Here is a 23,346-nt window from a genome sequence, read left to right on the forward strand (position 1 = left end):
CCCTACCCTTCTTCCCTTCTGCATTTTTGTCTAAAACAGATGGCCACAAAAATAATCATAGTCTACTTCACCTACTAAAAGACTTCCAACTTTACCCAGATGGCCGTTTTTTAATGCAACCTGCTCAGATGGAAATAACAACAATTATTTCTTATCTTTTAGACTTTGGCAATTTTGACCTAATGTAGCAGAGGAACTGAAGGAGTGAGATGGAATTTGATATAAGATTTTTGTTAAAGTACTGTATACAGCTGCAGCTATTGACAAAAAAGCAACTTTTTCTTGGTACAGCAATTAACAAAGCATTTTTTATTAAAGTAATACATTCATCCATTTTATAAAACTGCCTTTTCCATTTCAGGGAGGTTAAACCATTCCTGGAAGTTTTGGTAACAAGACAACATCTACCCATAGTTGTGTATACAATGTATCCATCCATTTTCTAATCCTGTTAAGTCCATTTCAGGATTGTGAAGAGCCAAAGCTTATCAAGGAAACATTGCGTGGGAGGCAGGTTACCCTGGACAAGACAGCATTCTGTTGTATGACACACTCGTGCACACACCCAGATTTTACTCATACTGGCTTAATGTATTTACACAGGATTTTCAATTAGTTTTACATGAATTCCTTTGATATGCAAAATGACAGCAGAATTTGCAGTAAAAAAACAATATGAACACTGAAAGATTGCACAACAGAAAGTGAATTAGCCAGGACTCAATCCTGGGTTCTATAACCTGTAGACCACTGTGACGTCAAGTCAAGTTGGGGAGCATACACTGGCACAGTGCATTGCTGCACACAGTACACGACAAAACAACTCGGGAGTTTGCAGTTTGCAACCCACCAGGCAGACGCACGGTCCAGTCCCACCTTCCGGAAAATACCTCCTTTCTGCCACAGCCAGGTGTTACGTGGGCGACCCCTTGGTCTGGTCCAGCCACTCGGGTCCCCAACAATGATAATCTGATGAGCCGGATCACCCTCGGGGAAATGCACCACATGGCCGAAGTGCTGTAACTGTAACTAGCTCCCTAACAATGCAGGTAATGTGCTTCATTTGGAACTCCATAACTAACCGCTCATTTGACACAACATCAAACCAACGGTGCCCAAGGATTTTCCGGAGAGACACAGTACCAAAGGAGTCCAGTCTTCATCTCTGGTCACTGGATAGCATCCGTGTCATCCGTAAGGACCGTTCCATCAGCCGCCCTAACTGTGACTCTCCGAGGAACAGATTCAGATGTGCGTAATGCTTTGATTCCTCTGTAAGTAGGACGTGGGTCGCTAAACCACAGATGGTGTGTCACTTGCTCACACATTCCTCTAACAAACGCCTCTTTATCTGCCCTCAGAGCCCTTGCACCCGTCCTTCTCAGTTCCCGGTACAAACCAGAGTTGCCATTGAGCCATGCACTGCAGCTCCTCTCGATGATATCCAGGGTGCCTTGCAAGATGAAACACTTCCTTCTGGGAACATTGCTGTCACCAACACAACCCTGAGCAACCTTCAGGGTCTTGTCACTGAAGGTCTCCCACATCACATTAGGATCGTCAGTCGTACCCAAATCTGAAAGTTCCTCACACAAACTGCGTGCAAACTCATTAGAAACAGCCTGGTCTTGGAATCTTGCCAAGTCCAGGCTCATTTTCCTAGTAGGTGGTAACCTACTGGACCTAAGCTGGATCCGAAGAGTAGCAACAACAAGTCTGTGGTCAGAATTCACAAACTGGGGACTTCTGTATACCCTGCAGTTTTGCATGAGCCTCCAGCGTCTGCCCACAAGGATGTGATTGATCTCCTTCACCGCACCACCAGTACTAGAGTACCAAGTCAAACGATGCGGTTCAGTGCGCTGGAACCAGGATCCAGTGATTTGCAGCCCCTGACCCTTTGTTAAGTCAAGGAACATGGAGCCACTTTCACCACAGTCACCAAACCCATGGGGACCGTGACAATCCTCATAGCCAGCCCTGTCAGTGCCAGTGGTTGCATTGAAGTCACCCATGACCAGAGGAGTGTCACCCTGTGGGCACCCATCAACCACAGAGCGAAGCTGCGAATAAAATGTCTCCCTCTCAGTCACCGCAGTCAGAGCATACACTGAGACAACAGACAAGGCACCCAGGGAGTGCTGTAATCTGAGTCCCATAATATGCTTGTTGAAAGGAGTGACATTGGACACCATTGGAAGAAGCCAATACGCTACAGCAACAGCTACTCCCTAAGTATGACAGTCATCAGACCAGCCAGACCAATACAAAGTGTATCCACCTACAGAGATCTGGCCAGTCCCCGGTCTGCGCACCTCAGAGAGTGCTGGCTCTGAAATGCGGAGTTTACGCTGCTCCTCCGACAGCAGAAGAAGATGATCATTTTGCCGGAGAGACAAGACGTGCTATGCGCCCACCCGTATGGGCCGCCTCAAATTGGGACCAGAGTGTTGCCGTGCAGGTTGCGACGCCTCATCACCGCACCAGTTCCGATCCCCAACAGACCCAACCCTGTTGGCTTTCTAACGGTTTCGACTCTTCCAGGGATGGGGCCCCTGAGGGCATTCCCCCATCCCCCATCCTCTTCATGATGCGAGCAGCCTTCCTTTTGGCGGCTGCAGCAAAGCTACTCCCACGGAGAGCAAAAAGGAGTCCTTTATGTAGTCTCGGAGCTTTGTGAAGTTTTTTTCCTGCCACCAACCTCCATGATTAGATGTATGTTTAGATATATATTTACAATTTATTTATAAAATTTAATTTCTGTCTTTTTGAGCATCAGACAAATACCACCACATCAATTCTATACAAATGTACTGTTATTTCCAGTATAGGGTAACTTAGAATATAGGCCAATAAAATTTGAGATCTTTCACATATACTGTAAGTATCTAGAAAAAAATAAAACCCCACTAAAAGTTACTATTTTCACTGTGGCATTTTACCTCAATATCGCCAGAACAAAACATGACACTGGGTAGGATTTTTACAAAAGAATTAGAAACAACTGCATAACAAAACAATGGTGTGTTTTTATGTTGACCACAATAATTATTCAGAATTTTCAAATATTTAAGCATATTGAAAAAGGATAAGATTATTACGTTTGCCACTCAATAACACTTTAACAGCTCATTGGATCAAAAATCTGTTCCCTCTTTTTTCAAACTCTCATTTTTCTCAAGGGCAAAAAATAAGAGAATAAATGACCCATTTGTGACAAGTTCTGAGTTTAAGCTGGATTAACTAAAGTCTTTTGAGACAGAGGGAGTGAAAGCGAGCGGACACTTATTGGTGATCTACTACAAGTGCTGCTCAGGGAGGAGGAGGACGTGTCTGTCACTTGAACCTCATTCGTCTCTCATTGATTGAGTTGTATGTTACAACTGTGGTGCATTCTACATGCTCTATAATATTTTATTTTTTATTACAGAACTACTGAAATAATTATTATTACTAATCTATGAGTTGTTCTTTGCTGCAAAATTGCTGCCGTTTCTCTAAATCTTACACACAATAAAATTTCACAATGTTAAATCTCTTGGTAATAAGACATTAATAAGATCACAAATCATGTTAAAAATACTAATAATACTGTTTTTCATTGTATGCATGCAGCATATGTTTTCTCACTCTTCTTGGCAAAACTGGTTGGAACAGGTAAGTAGTATAATAAATAAAAGTATGAGAGACATATCTGTTTAATTGCTGAAGAAAAAGAATAAAATGAAGTTCAAAAGAATGGAAATATTAGAGGCTAACTATCTCAAGCATTAGACAGAGCAGCTATTTGACTTCATGCTAAGAGTTGTGGCTCCTTCACTCTGAACTTTGAGTACAGTAGTTGTGGTTCTTTTATAGTACAGGACCAGAGTGAGTGGAGCAGAAGTGATGTCACATTTCTTCCGAATCATCTTCTGTCACTTTATTCATCTAGTTGTAAAGTAAAGGTGTTCCAATTCAAAACAGTATAAAACATTTCTGTGTATACCAGTTAAACGTAACACATACTCTCTCATTTATCTACTATATGTAAAACAGTAATAAATATTTTAGACTTTAATAATTTTAAAACACAGATTTAAGCACAGTATGTATACATATACTGTAACTAACTGCATATGTCTCCTCTCAGTACTGATAAAACTGTTTTATAAGGTTAAAAAGTAGCCCTCCTGCTGCTGATTTTCTCACTCTTTTTCCCTGCTTCAACATTACACAGCTCCACATTCCATCAACTCACAAGGCTAACAATTTTATAGACCTTATTCTCTCACACAACTGCATACCCACAAATGCAACTGTCACTTCTCTACACACGTCTGACCACTTTTTCATCCAGTTTCCTCTTCTCGCTCCCAACGCTGGATCCTTCAAACATCAACTCTGCTCCCTCTCTTCCACCCATTTCTCTTCAATAGTAACAGCCGCTCCCCCTCCTCCTGACCTCTTCTTCTCTCTTGAAACCAATACTGCCACAAACACCCTAAGCTTGACTCGTTCCTCCAATCTTGATGGCGTTTGTCCCCACTCTTCTAGGCCTCCATGCGAAAGACCTTCCTGTCACTGTCTTTCAGACGCACTCCGCAATCAACAGACTGAGATCAGGACAGTTGAAAGGAAATGAAGGAAGTCGAAGACTCATGTAGACCTTGCTAAGTACTAATCCCTTCCTGTATACGTTTCTTCTGCCACCATCAATTCAAAGGTAAGGTTCTGTTAGACCAGAAACAAAAGTTATAAACCTCGTTTTCTACTGATGACTTTGCCACCTTTTTTCAGAATAAGGTGGCTGCTATCAGCAGTCAGTTTATACCCTCACTGCTATCCATCATGCTTACTCCCAAGCATCACCCAACAGTCTCCACATTCTCTCTACTTTCTTCCACTTGTGTTTCTGACCTACTCTAAAATAACCCCACTACCTATTCACCTGACCCTATCCCCTCACATCACCTTACTCAGGCACATTTCCTACCATTCTCCAACATGCTCCGATAACCCCACTCCTCAAAAAACCAACACTTGACCCAAACCAAGTTAACAATTACAGGCCTGCTCTCTCCTTTCCTTTATTTCCAAAACATTTGAACATGTTGTTTCTAACCCAGTCTCTTCCTTCCTTATACAGAATGGATTGCTTAATACCAACCAGTCCGGCTTCAAAAGGAACACCTGGACTGAAACAGTGCTACTGACTGTGGTCAACCAGCTACAATTTGCTACAGCTACCAACATGTCATCGGTCCTGATCCTTCTAGACCTCTCCTCTGCCTTCAACTCATTCAACCACGATATTGTTCTTGCCACCCTCTCTGACAGTGTGTCCTGGTGAGGAGAGCTGTCAATGGAGCATCAGGCATGCACAGGGGTGTCCCCAAGGATCAGTGCTGGGTCCCCTACTTTTCTCTCTGTACAGCACCTTGCTGGGCTCCAACATCCAATCCCAAAAGTTCTCTTATCAGTGCTATGCTGATGATACACAGCTTTACCTGTCATACCCTCCTGAGTATTTGCATGTATAACTAATATCTCAACCTGGATGAAGGACCACCATCTACAGCTCAACCTGGCAAAACCAAGCCTCTTGTGATCCCAGCCTGCCAGTCTGTTCAACTCCTTATCTCTGCACAGCTTGGCTCACTGTTGCTAACACCTGCCAAGTCAGTACACAACCATGGGGTGGTGACTGATGGACAGCTATCTTTTTCTGACCACATTTCTACTATTTATCATTATGCAGGTTCATGGTATACAACATCCACAAAATCAGACCTAATCTGATGGAATATGAAGCACAACTTCTCTGATACCAATTTTCCAGAGACTTGACCAGTTTCCTCTCAATGGCAAGCAGACCAATGTTGCTTGTTTGGCCCATTGTATTGTGGCTATACATCTTCACTAGTTTTAAGCAGTAGAAGCTCATTTCTACACCTGCTGATGTGGCTCCAATTGTTGCCACTACAGACAATAGCTTGCACAGCTGAGACATTGCACCATCCAACTCCATGTCTTTAAAAAAACATCAAGAAATCACATGGCTTACCCCAGCTGGTTAGTTCCCCCTATCCGCAACCTAGTTTAAAATAAACAAACGAACTTTACTAAACAGAAGCAAGGAACAAACTTAAGAACACTATGTTTATTTTTTTTTATTTACAGTAGGATATGTACTGATGAAAATAGCGGGTTATATCGCTAGCAAATAAAATGCTACAGGTAGCAGGTTTACTTGCCAAAAACCCTCATGGGACTGAACTTGAAATGGTCTAACGGCAAAACACTGTCAATCAGAAAGAGGTCCGGCCAATTTGACAGATCCTCCAATCATCATTCAGCAGCCCAGCATCCTGCAAGCTCACTGGAAATGACATATTAAAGCATTTGTCAAATAAACATCTAGCTTTGCTGCAATGAAAACAAAGCATATTCTGAAGTGCCATTGAAGTCCAGTGAAGCTGCACTTCAATGCATTTTAATGGATTGTGCTGCCATGGGAATGTATGAGAAAAAAAATCACGTTAGACGACCTGCAAGAAATTACTGATTCTGAATGATCTAGCCATGAAGTTGAACATGTTCTAGCATGTTCTTTGTAAGAGAAATGTAAATACAACAGTACATATTTGACAAAATATTTTTGTAACACAAAACTTCCCTTGTCTTAGAGGAGTTGCTTCTGCTAGCACTCCTTCCCTGGCTATTTGCATCATTTTTAGTGTTGTAATATCTCCAACGGGGACTCCACCACCCACCCCTGGTTGTGTGATGGGATATACCTATCCAATATCTCTGAAATATCACTGAGGGGATTCCCCTCCCAGACTTCAATGGTATGTACCTAACTCTCTCACTCTCAACATCATTCCCTACTATCCAGTGTGTCTTTTTGTCTATCATAGGTATTAGGCTATTCTTTTTAGCCAAATCGCTATTTTTAAGGACCTGGGGCCTCATGTATAAACGGTGCGTATGCACAAAAATGTTGTGCACTCCTGTTTCCATGTTTAAATTGCAATGCATAAAACCTAAACTTGACGTTAAGCCACACACATTTTCACTGTAGCTCAAACCTTGGCGTACGCAAGTTCTCCCCTCGGTTTTGCAAACTGCCGGCACCTGGCAGTGCTACTGTTCCTGTGTGGTTTCCCTTTCTTTTTGAGATCCACATCCCTGATGCGGCTTTACCACATACACTGAAATTAACCGCATATTGTTTATTAGTTTAAGTCAAATGATTGTAATTAACTTGTAACAATATAATGGTCCACTGAATAGCCAAACTATTCCAAATACCATAGCTACCTTAGCATTGTTATTCTCACTGCACCTTCTTCTTCTTCTTTCAGCTGCTCCCGTTTGGGGTTGCCACAGCGGATCATCTTTTTCCATATTACTCTCACTGCACCACTCTGAGTATTTATATCACTGTATCTGAGTGTGGAATCACAGCTCTACAGCAGCTGATAGGAAAGAGAATTATGGGTATACAGCATCAAGCACACACTGCCACAGCCATGCTAACTATTGGAACTGCTCTCTTGCGACAAATGCTTCAGAGCCTTTCCTGTACTGACGTTGTGGTTCAGAAACAGTTTCATCTTAAGAGCTATGAATGCACTCGATCAGTTCATCAAGTGCTCCTTGTAGAACTGTTTGTACTTATAAGTACAATTACCTCACTGTAAACTTGCGATAGTTATAATATTGCACAACCTGAACCATTTTATAAAGCGCATATTTACATATGATGATGATATCATTTTTAAGATGAAATACAGCAAAATATGTTTATGATATTATACAGATAAAACTTTAACTTCATTTAAATAACCTATATTGTTAATAATTAAACATGTGAGGACACGGTGTTGCAGCGCTAGCAAGGAGCTGGCTCTGTATTCTTGCTGGGGCCGGCACGACACTGGAAGGATAGATGGATAGAATAATTAAACATGTACTATGAAGATATTTCAATGTTCCTTAAAAGTTTTAAAGAATCAGCATTATAAGCTTACAGATGGCTTAATGTCTATTACAGAGCTGATTGCTTGACGATTGGGTATTTCAAGAAAGAAAAGGAAGGACAGGAATTGGGGGTTAGTACATTTGAAAGAGACAGTACTGCTACAATAAATTATTTCATCAAATGTCGCACACGGCGCAGCAGGCATCTTGTGTGAGGTATGAACAATCACTGCGCCACCATGTTCCGTTTAATACATGCTTTAATTCCTATCATCATGAAAATGATATCAAGTATACATCTCAGTATTTTAATTATTAATATAGCTGTAAAATCATGAATGTAATGGATTTGTGTCCTGTCAGAGGAAGAGAAAGCCCGTTTAAGAAGCACATAGTAATTCACACACATCGAGCACATAGAAGAACATATATAAAAAAAAAGCATTTAACGTGCTAATTTAGTTACAGTGGGATTTGACTAGTAAATTAAACGATTTTAAGATGAAGTTTATGATGTTCTACTTTAATGACAAAATAAACTATGTGATTAAAGTGGAAATTTCGAGATTAAAGTTGACATTTCAATTTTTGTTTCTCACTTTGTCCCTATTGCCTTTTCATGGCGACTTTGATATCTGACAACTTCTTTTTAATTTTGGGCACTGTGCAACTTTGTGAACTTGAGCTTTCAAGTTTCTCCGACACTATGTCACTTAATCAACTTCCTTTTGTTGTTTATACCACCATTTAAACCAACAAATAGTATGTTTTTCCTTGCCTCCACTTGGTATTTGCTGAAATTCTTCGATTTCCCCCCGTACATTTTTCCATTGCCTTTTCACAGAACGCTGAGCTTAATGGCTATTTATATTGATCTGCATATTCAATGAGGCGTAATTCTGGGAGGAGTTTGGGGAGTGACAGCAGGTGCGTGCAGGTGCATTACTTTTTATGCTGACCGGGATTTATGGAATGGAAGAACGTGGAAGTTGGCGTACCCACATACTTATGCATCTGGATTTTTTTTGTGCATATGCACATTTCCGTTTCTGTCCTTACACCATGTTTTAGTGTGAATTCTATGCACGCTGTTATGCATGAGGCCACTGGAAACCCTTAAGTATGCATAAGTGAACTGTAATCAATATCACAGTATCAAAACACAGGTGGAATGTTTTTACCTGACTGTTGAGAATGTACTGTTCCTGACTGTCTGGATCCAATTCTGAAATTCATGTAGGAGGATGTAATTTCCCTGAAGTCTAGTGATTTCACACTCCAGCTGAGTAGAGCACAAGTCTGTAATCATAAAGAAAAGCTGAAACATGTTGATGGAGGTAAGAAAGTTCTTGTTTCACAACATCAATTAACTGGATTTCAGATTCTGTTCTCATATCTCAGAAATTTTGAACAAATAATACAACAGCTCATATTTTTACGTCTTTGACAACTAAGTTGGGGTAAATACAAAAATTTCTGTCATTAACTTGTTTTGATATACCATAATGGCATAAAGAATCACACTATTAATTTTCTTTTGGCAACACATTAGATTAGGTGCTACCTATAATGCATCTATTAGTCACATACTGTTATATAGTAAGACCTTAACAGGGGCTTGTTTTGGTCTTAATAACAATTAACAAAGCAACAGTGGCAAATGTCAGAAGAGAATGTTTTCCCTTTAGAGATTCTGAATGTTCATAATAAATGTTTTAGTTAGTTCTGTATAATGCTGTGGGCAGTGAACATTAGGAAGTGCAATTCTGTGCTTGTATCCTCCCAGGAGCACACTATCACTTCTTAGACACCACTTCACTTCTTTACCTTCCTATTTTTTTCTTTAGGTTTTCATTGCAGGTTTCTGCACTGTGATGGTTGTTCCTGTGTCTGTCCCAGTTCAAAAGCATTCTTTTGCATTTTAGATAGAATAGACCACCTGCCCTGAGCTGCACAAAGAAACTGGATCTATCTTTCTTACGAAAATATTATAAACTGAAAAGGGATAAATATAGCACCATCAATCCATTTTCTAAATGGACCTTATCTTTACTGCAACGCTGGAAGCTGAAGTCTCTTCAGAAGCACAGTGCAAGAGCCAGCAGTGGATGGGCAGCTGGGTCGTTGCTGGGGAAACCCACACTCACTCACAATAGAAGTATTTATTGTCATTAATCAAACTTACACATATTATTTAACATGTGGAATGAAGCTGAAGTGCACTCTTAAAAATACTGGTTCTTTAATGGCATTTATTCATTGTGTGGTTCTTTGTAGCAAAATTTCTTGACCAAGCACCATTTCATTTCGTGAAGGGTTCTTTGCATATGAAGTTTATTCTTTGTCTTTGAAAAACCTCCCAATATGTAGAAAAAAACCCAGAAATCTTTAAAGCATTATTGGCTAACTAAAAGGACTCTAATAGCTTAAGAACACTTAGCCTGTGTTATTGTATGCAGCAAAACTCCTTTTAAAACCATGAGACACTGGTATTTCCCAAATCTCTTACATTCTAGTCATGGTTATTCACTTTAGAAAGCCTGTTACGGACCTAAATAAATAAAGGTTCTTTCTGGAATTTTCATGTAGATGGGTCTTTTAAAAAAATTGTTCCCCTGCAGCATTACTCTGAAGAACCACTTCTGGCCCCTTTATTTTTAAGAGTGAATGTTTAGAAAGCCAGAGTGCACATTGGTAAAATGTCTCAAGGTTTGAACTCCAGTGACCATATTGAATATGGCAGGAATGTACAACCTTCATAGACAGTGCGAAGTCTGGGAATTGAACCCAAATCCTCAGGGCTGTGAAACAGCAGCATAAGCCACTCTGTCATCAAGCTGTTCAAAAGAGTATTATATGCTGGACATATATACATATACAAGCTTGCATAATCCAAATAAAGGTTGTGGCTGCACTGGGCTTAAGGCAGGGAACAATGCCAGTTCATTACTGGGCACATGCTAGGACCAGTTAATTCAAAACATGACGTCTCAAGGGCATGGCATGAATATGCAAACGCCTCACAGACAGTAATTTATCCTCTGATGATGACTTTGGAAGGCAGCAGCACTAGCCACTGTACGACTGTTCTCCCTCAGAAATATAATTAAAAACCTAAATATATACATGAAGTAAATAATTATTACTACATACAGTAATTATCCAGTATTCTAAAAAGAGGTGTATGTCTTATGGATAATTTTATATGTACAGTACTCTATTACATTATTTATAATGAAACATAAATGCACACCCACTTCTAGTGTTTCCCACAGAAAATGACTGCAATAATGACATAAATCACATTATTACAATTTATAGAATAAAGCAAAACTGCATATCAAATAATACATTTATATGGGGAAGGTAATGATAAAACGTTGGCTGCTTCATATGAATAATTTGCAGAATAAGTGCGATCATTTAGCCAACATTTTTTTGTTTACTTGCTGTAAACATAAACAGACTAGAATTCTTCCACAGATAAATCTTAATTTCATTAAAGACAGGTTTGAAACTTTGTCTAGAAATTTGAGCCTAATAATTAACTATTCTCATTTCACAGAGTAACTGACAAATAAATGGGAGATTTTTCAATTATATGGCACAAAAAAAAACCCTCTAAATATTATAAATTATTTCCATTGCTTCCTAGATTGCAACCCTCTCTTGGCTCAAACAAAATTGCACTGTTTTGTAACATCACTGCCCAGAATATGTTTTTTGATAGGGTCCTAAAATTGGATGAAGTAAAGTTACTCTCTATCCTTCTCTTCTGCCACAGAATCTATTTCTGTTTTATTTCTTCATAGCTGTTGCGTCCCATCATAGAAAAGTCAATCTTCACCATAAAAGAATATTTTCCCTCGAGATATCGTTTATTCATATATCAGATTTATTTTTCACTAGGTAGCCTCCCAGGATTTGCACTGCATTTATTATAGGGTAATGAAAATTGAATTCATACAGTGAGGCCTTTCCACAGTGTGACTAGGATGTAATATGATCCAAAGCTTGAAAATGCTTCAGTAGCTGACAGAGAAAGTTTGCTTAAAGTCTGTTTTGGTGGATTATTACTTTTTTTTTCTCAGTGGTACAATGGATGTGTTCTCTGTGACAGGCGTCTCAGGTCAGATACACATGTGCAGTCAAACAGAAAACTTACTGGCGCAAATATAAGAAGGTAGAAAAGAGTAATGTGACTGGTAGCACAATTTAAACTAATTCCAGATGAATTAAATGTTTATCTAATACAACATTAAAGTCCATTACATATTGGCATAATGAATTCTATGTCCACAGTCGGATGAGTTTTAAATTTGCATTACTGTAAAAAGTTCCAGTCTTACTTCTTCATTCATCTGATTTTGTATTAAATCTCTTACAGAAAAAATGCCATTGAATTTGGACCCCCAGTTCCTGCTTTACTACACATGAGAAAATTCAGCATTATAATTTTATCTTATTGAGCCCATGACCCAGCACACTGATATATTAATGGTCGACTCGGGACAATGAAACTAATATTGTGGCCACAGTTCATGTTATGCAGAAATGCTAATAACTTAACACTGGCAACTGCATCATAATGCATATTCTGAAGTATATAAGCACATAATAAGATCAGAAAGTATGTAATAAAATTATTTAGTAGTACAAAACAAAAGGCATAAGTTTTTAGTTTTAATTATTCTGCTGTCTGGTTTTTGCCTTCTATCACCAATGTGTGCCTGAGGATCCCCTTCCAGGATTGAAAAGGTATGCAATACCCTGCTCTGGAAAGTAGGGGTGCTAGCACTAACAATGCCATCTCTTTTTTCCTCCGTAGCTCTGAAACCCACCCAATGAGAGCACCTAAGCCACACCCCTTTTCCCATGAAACCACGCCTCTTCCGGTCAGGACATAAATTTGAGGGCTACCGAAAAACGGCTTCTAAGTCTAACGAACACAGTCCCACATGACAGAGGTCCTCGACCTAGATCCACTCAAGGAAGCCAAAAGTTTTGATAAGCTGCAGAGGCTAAGAAGGCAACTATTACACCTTATTTCTGTTGCACCACAGCGGGCTAATTTTTGTTCACTGTTTTGGACATTGACAGTTGTCACACACATGCATATGGGAGTTTATAGCAGGGGTAGTGAATTATGATTTAAGAAAGTCCGGATAGAGAAAATTTCCTCATGTACAGGTCCGCAGCATCATCATGTTTAAGTTGCATAATAATTTTTACATTACAATTAATTTATATATTTTGAAGTAGCATTGCCATTGTATCAAAATCTGCACTGTGTGAAGTCAATGACTGAAATCAAACGAAGAAAGTTCAATGCCATTTCAACAATATTTATTTTCAGTGCAACTCTGGACTCTGGAGGGCTACATACAATAATTTAATAAAAAATAACAGTAAAAATAAGTAAAAGCAAGGTAACTTTGACATTTAACTGAGAATTATAAATAATAAGCACTTTCATAATAATAATAATAATAATATGAACAAGTTTTAACGTTTCAACAAAAAAAAAGACTTGGCCAAATATAAAATCAAAATTATATTATATAAGAGTTATTAATATATGCACAACTGAACAGGCATAACCAGTTTAACAGTAAATCTGATCATCTTTAAATAATTGAACCTATCTTCCCCTCCTTCTTTCCCTCGTATCCCACTGCCTACTTTCTCTTGTTCTGTGAGAGAAATGAACTCTTGCTTGGTCTGCCAAGATTTTAAATCTGGGCTGGAATGGTGTCAGTGCCATTCTCGTGCATGTGTGAAGATTGTCATCACTGAATGTTTTTTGTGACGTCCCAAAATCCACGCATCTCTGAGGGAAGACTCGTTAGTGAGTTGTTGGCCAGTAAATGAATGTGTTAAAATCCTCGTTGACCGATCGTTAGTTGGCTTTAAGATTGCTTGTTTTCTGTAGCATAACTGCCAAAATTAGTGGGTAACTTTTCTCAAATGTAATTTTGTGCTTCGTAGTGGTGTTTTACATTCCCGCTTTTAACCACTGCCACCGTCTCAGAGCAGATGAGACACAGCAGTTTCAAGCTTTCTAAGGGAAGTATGAACATAAACATGGCCTCGGTCCATTCAGGATTAAAAGCCTGATTTTCAGTGTCAAGCTTCCACCGTTTAGCAAAAGCCATGGCACACTGACTATGTTGTCGCTTTTATCTCTCTTGTCTTCTCACTCCTGTATATTTTTCTCTCCATGTCAATGCCGCTACCACTAGAGTGCCAGTTTTTTTTTTTTTTCTCAGAATGCAGGTTTTCTGCTCCTCTATTCAGTGAAGGCCCGCCCTACTCTGCCTGTGATTGGCTAACATTCTTGCCTTGACTTTGACCAATACTAGTCTTCATGCTTAAACCCAGCGTTTCTCAACCTTTAAGTATTTGCGACTCAAATTTCCATAACAGTTTTAATTGCTTCCCCCCCCCCCAACATTTTTTTTGAAAGGAGCCCACTAATACCAATTTGTTCTTTTTTAATCTATACTAATAAAAGGCAAAGCCTGCACTGACTGACTGACTGACTCACTCACTCATCACTAATTCTCCAACTTCCCATGTAGGTAGAAAGCTGAAATTTGGCAGGCTTATTCCTTACAGCTTACTTACAAAAGTTAAGCAGGTTTCATTTCGAAATTCTACACGTAACGGTCATAATGGTCGATAACAGTCGACAACGTCCGCCATGTTGAACTTTCTTATTTATGGCCGCATCTTCACGAAATTTGGTAGGCGGCTTCCTTGCACTAACCGAAACCGATGTACTTATTTATTTCGATGGTATGACGCCACTGTCGGCCGCCATATTGAACTTTCCAATGTCACCAATTTTCCAACTTCCCGTGTAGGTAGAAGGCTGACCCCATTTTCACGAAATTTGCTAGGTGGCTTCCCTGCGCTAACCAAAACCGATGTACGCACTTATTTCGGTGGTATGACGCCACTGTCGGCCGCCATATTGAATTTTCCAAATGTCACTAATTCTCCAACTTCCCATGTAGGTAGAAGGCTGAAATTTGGGAGGCCCATTCCTTACAGCTTACTTACAAAAGTTAAGCAGGTTTCATTTCGAAATTCTACGCGTAATGGGCATAACGGTTAACAACATCCGCCATATTGAACTTTCTTATTCATGGCCCAATCTTCACGAAATTTGGTAGGCGGCTTCCCTGCGCTAACTGAAACCAATGTACATACTTATTTCGGTGGTATGACGCCACTGTCAGCCGCCATAATGAACTTTCCAACATCACTAATTCTCCAACTTTCCGTGTAGGTAGAAGGCTGACATTTTGTACTTATTTCGGTGGTATGATGCCACTGTCGGCCGCCATATTGAACTTTTCAACAGTCTTTGTTACTTATGGGCCCATCTTCAAAAAAATTGGTACACAGGTTCCCAACGCTAACTGAATCCTACTTACGCAGATATATACGTCCATAGCCTGCAGCTCGGTCACCGTGTGAGGTGGCGTTGGGTCTCTCACCCCAACGCCTCTCACGTTGTTGGATGCCTGCCTATATAAGACAGATAAGATAAGATATAAGAATATCGCTCCAGTCTCTACATTCCCTTCCTTGCTTCGCCACGGGATTCACGTCTCCCTTCTGAGAACTACAGCCTTTTTGTTTAATCCACGGCTTCTCTGCTGTTTTATTGTTTGTTTATTACAATTATAGTTATTGTATAGGTATTTTAGACTTACTTTACATTGTTTAGGTACCCATTTCCTTTATCATTCCAACCGTACCCCTATTAACATGTCTATCGAGGTGATCACCATCGATCAAAGAACTGTCACTTACCGAGTGGTTTCCATGCCCGGAGATGGCACCTACCTTTTCCATTCTCTTTGTTACATATTGCACGGCCATATCAGGCTCACTCTTGATATCCGGAGGAACATTGTGTCTTATGTATTGAATGACTGGGACAGGTTCAAGGTGTGGACTGATGACGGTACAGGAGATAATTATATACACAGGAGCACTAGAAGAGTGAAATGTTTAAGCCCTTCACCTATGGTTCTGCATGTGAGTTGATGGCTGCCGCTGAATTGTTCGGTTGTCGCTTTCAAGTGTACCGAAATAGCCAAATATTTTACACCTTTTGACAACCACCAATGCCTCTTAAACATCTTAGATTCACAGGTGACGATTTCAGTAGTGGACACTTTCATGTTTATGAATGTTTAAACTCTCAAAAGCTGGATGTGAAGTTATCGATGAAACCAGTTGTATGCTTACAACGCTTGATAGATGCCGAATGTCACTTCAACACAAGTCCTGCAAATACTGTCGTAATTGAAACAAACCATGAAACTCAAACCTAATATGACAGCAGCAATCCAAGCTGTGAGATTTCAGACAAAATTACTTTTCACATGGCCAACTGTACGTTGCATGCTCAAGAGTAAGCTCAGCGCACAGCTTGGTCATATTACAACCAGAGGGCAAAACTGACAATGTGGTATACAAAGAGATCCTTAACAAATAATTATTGGTATATTTTCCCTCAGTTTAAAAAGTTTTAATTTTCTTCTTAATAAAAATTTAAGGCAGTATTTCGCTGCTGTGAAGCGCCGGTATTTTGCTAGTTAATGATATATCATAGGTGCATATTTTATTATATGGTACCTACTTAATTTTTATCGACATTTATCTAACTCTATATTTATTTTTTTAGTATCAGAATGTAGTTTAAGTTAATTTGTTTTGGCTTCATATTTTTGATTCTTGTTTTCTTTTTTCTCATCTTCGCGCCCCCTCTAGGTGGCCCCACCCCACAGATTGAGAACCACTGCTTAAACCCAACCAACTCGAACCCACAAAGGCAACAAGTATTGGCCAATCAGAGACACAAAGAGGTCCCTTTCACTGAGTAACGGTGTAGAAACACTGTCAGAAAACAGTCACCGGTAAAAATGTAATCTCCGCCAAAACTAAATAAAACTGAATGATATGTCTGGGTCCAGACCCGGACCGCGGTCCACCTATTAGTGACCTGTGGTTTATACGTTCAAATGGTGCTACTTCTCAGTCGGACCAGTGTTTGGCACTGTCACCTGATTCTTTCTCCTTTCGCTCTTCTGCAGACCAGCTGAAGATCCTGCCTCTCAATGACACCACAACCTGTCCACCGACTGTTGATGTCACTTCTGGCATCCTCTGATGGCATCATATCCAGTACCCAGAATCCATCTTCCTGCCACATCAGTTCCTGAATCCACCTTTTCCTCCATTCAGCCATATTTATAGAACTGCCTACAACCTGTTAAATCAGTTCTGTTCTGGACTCCTGTCTGTAAAGAAATGCCTCTCTTTTGCATTCTTTTTCCAACGGCTTTTTCAAGTATATTGGGTGGCCATTCCGAAACCTTTTTGTGACTCATTTTGTCCTTATTACACAGTATACGAGGTGGCCCATTTGGCACCCATACTTTTCTTTGGTTCTCCTCTCCCTTCTTTGCACCTTACACTTCACACTGGGAAGAATGAGCATGCTACTCCATTTCTTAAATCTCTTTACTGATTGTGTATTTGATTTCGAGCTGTGTTACAAATTGATGATTTGACCATCCTTAATTTACAGATTATTTCATCACTTGTATAACTGAATATTCTCTTTGATTACAAGACATATAACTACTCAGTGGTACTTATTTTCAAGTTGTTTGTGGGTGGGCAAGTAAATATGTCCTTTATCTCTGTATCAACCAGATGCTATATACAGTAGGTTCTATGATTTAGCTTACGACTGTTTGGTGTACATTATGCATATCTTAATAGATGTACTCATGAAGAGTGAGCTGTTTATATGCACATTAATTATACATGTGCACTGAAGTGAATATCAGCACAGAAAAATTAATTTGAATCAAATCAACTTGGCTACTGCTAGCAATGACCACAACTCAAGAAAGTCAGTCAGAACTAGTAATAATCACACGAAATCAATAAATTCAGGAAGAAGCAAGAGTTTTTTTCCAAAATAACACCGCCACTACTTCTCAGCCTGAAATAGGCTTTTCGTTAAGAATGATTAATTGATCATTAAGGGTTTATGTTGACGCAACATTTTCATTATTTAATCAATGCACAGAAGCAAATAAATGGGGAAATAAAATGTTATATCATAAAGATTGTTAAATATAAATAAGGAATGTCATGCTCATATTATAGAATAGACTAATAAGACAGTATCAGGAGTATTGTGTAAAGTTCTGCGGCCTCATGCATAATGCTGTGCATAGAATTCACACTAAAACATGGCACATGGACAAAAGTGGAAATATGCGTATGCACAAAAAAAATCCAGATGCATAAATCTGTGGTTTTGCCAACTTCCACATTCTTCCGCTACATAAATCTCGGTCAGCATGAAAAGTTACGCACGTGTCAGCTGCTACTTCCCAAACTCCTCCCAGAATTACACCTCTTTCAATATGCAAATCAATAGAAATAGCCCTTAAGCTCAGTGTTCTGTGAAAGGCAATGGCAAAAGCATGGGGGAAATAGAAGAATCTCAGCAAATACCAAGTGGAGGCAAGGAAAAACTTACTATTTGTTGGTTTAAACGGTGGCATAAACAACAAAAGAAAGCTGATCAAGTGACATAGAGTGTCAGAGAAACTTGAAAGCTCAAGTTTACAAAGTCACACAATGCCCGAAATAAAAAAGAAATCAGATATCAAAGTCGCTGTGAAAAGGCGAGTCGTAGCCCATCGTCTGAGAGTCATATGAAAGCTTATTAGGGTACAGAGAAAAGACAACAAATAGGGAAACAGTGGGGAAAAAAGCTTGAAATGTCAACTTTAATCTTGAAATTTCCACTTTAATCACGTAGTTTATTTTGTCATCAAAGTAGAGTATCATAAACTTTATCTTAAAATCGTTTAATTTACTAGTTTCTCAAATACCATTGTAACTAAAGTAGCACGTTAAATGCTTTGTTTTGTATGTGTTCTTTAATGTACTCTATGTGTGTGAATCACTATGTGCTTCTTAAATGGGCTTTCTCTTCCTCTGACAGGACACAGAAACCATTACATTTGTGATATTACAGCTCTCTGAATAGTTTAAATACTGAGATGTATACTTGATATCATTTTCACAATGACAGGAATTAAAGCATGTATTAAACATGGGGACAAGGCGGCGCAGTATTAGTGATGAGCTGGCCCCCTGTCTAGAAATTGTTCCTGCCTCCCGCAAGATGCTTGCTGTGTCCTTCGATGAAATAATTTACTGCAGCAGTACTGTCTCTTTCAAATGTACTAGCCCCCAATTCCTGTCCTTCCTTTTCTTTCCATGTACCCAATCACCCCACAATTAGCTCTGCAATAGATGTCAAGCCATCTGTAAGTTTAGAACCAAGATTTTTCAAAACTTTCAAGGAACATTGAAATATCTTCGTTGTACATGTTTAATTATTCTATCAATCTATCCTTCTAGTGTTGTGCCAGCCCCAGCACGAATACAGCGCGAGGCATGAACAATCCCTTAATGGGCGCCAGCTTGCTGCTAGCGCTGCAACACCATGTCCTCACATGTTTAATTATTAACATAATAGATTATTTGAAAGATGTTAACATTTTTTCTGTACAATGTAATAAACAAATTTTGCTGCATTTCATCTCAAAAAGAATATTGTCATCATATGTAAATACACACTTTATAAAGTGGCTCAGGTTGTGTAATATCATAACTGTATCACATGTTTACAGTGAGGTAATTGTACTAATAAGTACAAACAGTTGTACAAGGAGCACTTGATCGACTGATTGTATTTATAGTTCTTGGGATGAAACTGTTGTTGAGCTGCGAGGTCAGTACAGGAAAGGCTCTAAAGCGTTTGCCATATGAGAGCAGTTCAAATAGGCAGCATGGCTGAGGCAGTGTGTGCTAGATGCTGTATACCGATAATTCTTTTTCCGATCAGCTGCAGTAGAGCTGTGATTCCACACTCGGATACAGTGATATAAATACTCTGAGTGGTGCAATGAGAGTAAAATGGAAAAAGATGATCCGCTGGCCAACCCCTAATGGGAGCAGCTGAAAGAAGAAGAAGGTGCAGTGAGACGAACAATGCTAAAGCATTGAAAAAAAGTATTTGAAATATTTTGGCTATTCCGTGGACCATTATATTGTTACAGGCTAAGTACAATTAGATAGATGCCTTAAACTAATAAACAATATATGGTTAATTTCAGTGTATATGATAAAGCCGCATCAGGAATGTGGATCTGAAAAAGAAAGGGAAATCACACAGGAATAGTAGCAGTGCTTTGACGCTGGGTGCAGGCAGTTTCCTAAAGGAATTGATAAAGTAGATCCAGTAGAATTATTTAAACTACATGAAAAATCACGTTCTCGAGAACACCTAAGACATTAAAGGAAGTATTTACACTGAAGCCAGGAAGTACTTATTTATGAAAAAAGAGTTTTGGGAATCTGGAACAAACTACTAAGACTTGTATGTAGCTGAAGCAGAAACCTCAGCAACATTTAAGACTGGGCGAGGAATTGGGACAACTTGGCTAAATAAATAAGCCTTACTAACTGAATCGTGTTCTCTCATTTGTGAAATTTCAATGTATTTTGCAATTTTTTTATTTCATTGTTACTGTTTTGACAATGCACTTTTCTATAGTTACGTGGTAGTATATAACCTGATTGTTTCTGTTGGTATATTGCATAAAAAATTATGCAGAAATTAGTAGAAAACTCAGGACGTTTCACTCAGAAAGTAGCCAAGTGAGAAGCACTTGTTTGATACTGAAAGTATGCTCCAGTGGTAACTTAGATAAATGTACTGCCAATATCTTTAAAATGGGTCCCATCAGTCAACACATCCCCTGCCCTGGGAATAATTTTTGTAATTAGCTGATGGCCCTGCAATGTATGACTTTAGAATCAGAATGAATGATTGTGTCCTAAAACTGCCTTCCTAAAACTACTGTTCTAAATCTGTTCTCATATTATGTCCTAAAACTGTGATGACATCATAATATTGTGGCTCTACAAATATGTTATATTGGATATCAATAAAAAATTGTTTACAAAAGAAACAACTCCCAAGTATGAGAATTTGATCCCAGAATCTTGGATTGATGTGGCAGCAGTGCTAACTACAGTACCACCATTTTGTGGTGTGAAATTTTGCATACAAGTTAATAAATATTTTGTATGTCTTTATTTATAACTTAAAGTATAACACTAATGTCTACCATTGATAAGAACAGGAGTGGTTTGATGGTTAAGAACCCTCCCCTTTAGGACTGAGTCTCTTTGTAAACTTACGACAGGTTGGGGAAAGTGCCTCAAACCAGTTTGGCAAATGATTCTCTCAGTCAACCCCCACAGGAAAGCCAGACTACCTAACTGGCAAGCATCAGCTAAAGAAATTGTTTTGGGGGCAGGTATGAAAGGTATTGTGTGCCCCATTGGTCTAAAGTTGCCTGTAGGGTTTGGACAGAGAATCTATACATTTTCTTGCTTTACCCTTCCCTCTATCTCTTACAAACATCGCAATGAAGAAGCATCTCTCTGTCGCACCATTGCCATGAGGAGCACAACTCGGCAGCCATACTGAGACAGGCATGCGGCCTGTTCCTAAGAAAGATGACCAAAACTGGTGTCTTAACTACATACATTTAGAGTAATTACAAGTTTGTGTGCTACCTGAAGCTACACATCAGCATTTATCAAGTTGTATGTTTGCTTTGCTTGTTGTTATTATTTATGAATATTATCAATTATACATTATTTAAATTGCAACATAAATCCTGCTTGTCTTTTACTACATTTAATTGTCTGAGGTTATAAGGTTATGTAGAAGAGAACGTGGGGAGAGGTTATATGGTAAATGCCTTATAAACAGTGGTAAGTCTGTAAGGTTTGAGTCATTTGGACAAAGGCTACACATTAATAATACAAAAGGGGAAAGTAGAGTATTACTCTACCAAGATACAACACACCATGCCACTCAAAACCAGAATTTGGAGCAGATTCTCAAAGAAATATGAAACCAACAAAATATTGCAAAGTCCAATCACTGAAAGTTCTTTCAATATTTTTGTGTTAAGAAAATAGCCAAAGAGAAGGTCAAATTAGAGTAGCAGGGGACAATAAAATAAACAGGAAAAGAAACATCAAAAACTGTCATTTAAAATTGTTCTTACGTTGCCTCCTGTATTTGAAAATGTCCTGGTAGGTACAAGTAATATTAATATAATACTAAATGTCTCGGGGATCATAAAGATAGACATACTGATAGAATTAAAAAAGCAGACACGATTAGATATATACAGTAAACAAGGAAGCTAGTGACAATATATAAAAACCCCTTAAATGTACTTTTTTGGAAATCATTGGATATTCCTAAAGAATGGAATCTTGCAAAAATCTGATTATATAAAAATAATTCTCAAGTTAGTTGAAGAACAGTAAGTGCATTATGTATGATAAGATATCTTTCACTGACCGTATCTCTCGGTCTTGCAGATTCAGTCTGTATAACCTCCACAAGATCAGAACTAAGTATGCAGCACAACTCTGGGTCAAGACTTTGTCTGTGGCATCAAATATCAATATCAATGTGTACTTTTGAGCTGAAAAATGGAGGTACCCACCTCCATTCACAATACTAACTTCCTTAATGTATTTGATGCATCTGAAGTCTCTCTTGTGCTGTGAATATCTGTCTATTTTATAATGGCTTTTATAGGTTCTTGTAACTAAGGGAAGATGAACTAGTTTTGTGTTCTGTTTGGTTTAGAGCTCTTTACTTGTGTTGATCAACTTTGCAACCTTATCCTGTGACACGTGTTTCCAAACAGTCCCCCAGACTGACATTTACTAGATTATGTTGATCCTTTTGTAAGTTGCTTTGGATTGAAGCGTCTTCTAAGTAAATAAATGGAAATGTCATGAAAATTAGTGGAAGCAATTGTTACAGGCAAGATTGAGATACATATTAAGCATAGATGGTTAGTGACAAGAACACGGGTTTAGACAGGGAAGATGTCCCACTTACTGTTAATTCAAGACTATTGGTTTTCAAGCTGTGGTATGGCATCTTCTTTTGTAAGTCACTTTGAATAAAAGAGTCAGCTAAGCAAATAAATGTAAATGTAAATATAATGTTGTGCGAGGGAGCACAAAAAAAGTTAAAATGAAAATTTTAGTAAAATTCTACATAATGAGGATGGAGCAATGGTGAAATGTACAAGATCTTAGTGAAAGCTAGTGGTAGTTGACTCTTAATAGAATTGTTGGTTAAAACTAGAATTACCAGAGCCTACAAAAAAACTTGTAGGTCCGGCTCACGTTAAATCCCATCACACCTCTCCGCCAGCA

This window comes from Polypterus senegalus, chromosome 17, assembly GCF_016835505.1.
Source record: "Polypterus senegalus isolate Bchr_013 chromosome 17, ASM1683550v1, whole genome shotgun sequence".
Taxonomy (NCBI): domain Eukaryota; kingdom Metazoa; phylum Chordata; class Cladistia; order Polypteriformes; family Polypteridae; genus Polypterus; species Polypterus senegalus.